A 2,394-nucleotide genomic window follows, 5' to 3' on the forward strand; every position below is an offset into this window, starting at 1 on the left:
TTACCAAGAATATTTCTTTCATACCGAAAAAAACAACAGAATTATTAATAAGGTACACTAATTTTCAACATATCAGTTAAATTTTTTTTACTACAAACGTTATATTTTTAGCAAAAAATGAAATACTTAAATATATAATTTAAAAAAACAAATTCTTTGTAAACACAATTTTCACCTAAAACTGAGAATATTAAAAAATATGTACCAAAAAATTATTGAATTTTCAAGGAAGTACAAATATTTTCAAATAAAATAGTTGAAATCTTAACAAAAAATGTAATATTTGACATTTTAATAGAAACGGATTTTAATTTTTCATCGAAATTGTCCAAATCAACAAAAAATACAAAATTCTAACAAAAAATATGACTTTTCAAAGAAAAAAGATAGTTTGCGACTAAATTCTTAAATTTTTAACAAATTAATTTGAGTCTAAAGAAAAAGCTGAAGATTTACCAAAAAGATATGAATTAAATAATTGAATGCTTAACTAAAAAAGACCAATTATTCACAACAAATTATCTTTTTTTAACAAAAAATATTAATTTTCAGCAAAAGTCTTCTTTTAATTAAAAAAGTTAAATTTTAACCAAAACTACACATTTTCTAACGAAAAAAAAGAATTATTAATCAGACACACTAATTTTCAATGAATCAGTTTAATTTTTAACTAAAAACATTAAAGTTTCAACAAAAAATGGAATAGTTACATATTAAATTTAAAAAAACAAATTTTCAAATGTTAGTAAAATTATCAACTAAAAAGTTAAATTTTTAACTGGAAAGATAAATAAACTTTCTAAAATGTAACAGTAAAATTTTAAATTAAAATAATAATAATATTTTATAAAATTATTTACAACCAAAAGAACGAAATTTGTAGCAAAAGCATTAATTTCATACCAAAAAATACGAATTTTCAATATAAATAAATTTACAACCTAAAATGCAATAGTCACATTTCTATTTCCAGAAATTATTTTTAACATAATAATTTATTTTTCACATGATTGTTCAATTTTTCAAAACAAAATATTTAAATTTGAAATTATAAGGATTAATCTTCTACCAAAATAGACGATTTTTTAAGAAAACACTGGCATTTTCAAACAAATATTTCAATTACCAAACAAAGTATTTCTGTTTTCTAGCAAAAAGATTACTTTTTAAACAAGAATCTTAATTTTCTGAAAAAATGAATTTTTAACAAAACAGTTGAATTTTCAATAAAAAATTATGCTTTCCTCAAATTTTTGAATTTCGTACAAAATAGAATAATTTTTTAGCAAATAGTTAAATTTTCAATAAAAAATATTAATTTTGTGCCGAAAAGCACGAATACCCAACCAAATAGATGATTTTTCAACCTGAACTACTCCAAATTATCTGAATTACAAGTGGATTACTCCGAATTGGAGTTAAATTAATCCAGATTCAAATTGGATTACATCTTTAAGACATCTGTATGACATCTTTACGACATCCTATGTCCATGTCGTTTCGATGTCTTTGCGATATCGTAAAAACATCTTCAGATTACACGACTTATTTACGATATCGTAAAGACACCTTAACGACATCGACATAGGATGTCGTAAAGATGTCGTAACGATGTCGTAAGGACGTTGCCAAACTTCGTGCCCACTGGGTACGAAAATTGGTCCCGTCTTACTTTTTTATGAAGTGCTGTGTCATTTGGAAGGTGGCAAAATAGTATGTTAAAAAGAAAATGTGAAAATTGAACTAAAAGCATAAATGGAGACAAAAAAAAGTTTGTCGAGTAGGACTGTGTAAGACTCGAATAAGACTCAGAGAAAATGCGCTGAGTGCCAAAAGACTTTTCGTTCCATTCTTTTAAAGTCAGGATTCGTATCACGACTGTCTCCTTGTTTTCTTCTTCGTCGGCGTCAGGGTCCTCAGACACCAACAACCTCATTCTTCCATTCACCAACGACTCTTTCTCGAACCTCGAACCTCGAACGTGAAATTGCTATTTTCATTTCCTACTTTCTTTACCTTTTGCAGACATTCGTCATTACCGATTCCACCTTTCGCTTTTCGATCTCCATTAAATATACATTTCTATTTCTTATCAAAGTATTTTTCCTTTAGTAGGTGATTCTGAACCAATCTATTTAGATAATTACATTTTCCAAATAGGAAAAGAAACAAGCTAAAAAAAGTGTGTAATGCGTTTCTAAAATTGCAAATATTCAATGCATTCTTTGTACAAAAAGTTAAATGAAAATATTTCTTTCATGAAAGTGAAATAACATTATTAGGACTCAATTGAATTTTTTAAAAATATTTATAAGCTAACCCTGCATATTGAAGTGCATAATAAATTTAGTGTATTTAAGTTAATAAATCTAATTTTTTAATGCTAAATAATTC

The sequence above is a fragment of the Belonocnema kinseyi genome, chromosome 9 (genome assembly GCF_010883055.1).
Source record: "Belonocnema kinseyi isolate 2016_QV_RU_SX_M_011 chromosome 9, B_treatae_v1, whole genome shotgun sequence".
Lineage (NCBI taxonomy): Eukaryota > Metazoa > Arthropoda > Insecta > Hymenoptera > Cynipidae > Belonocnema > Belonocnema kinseyi.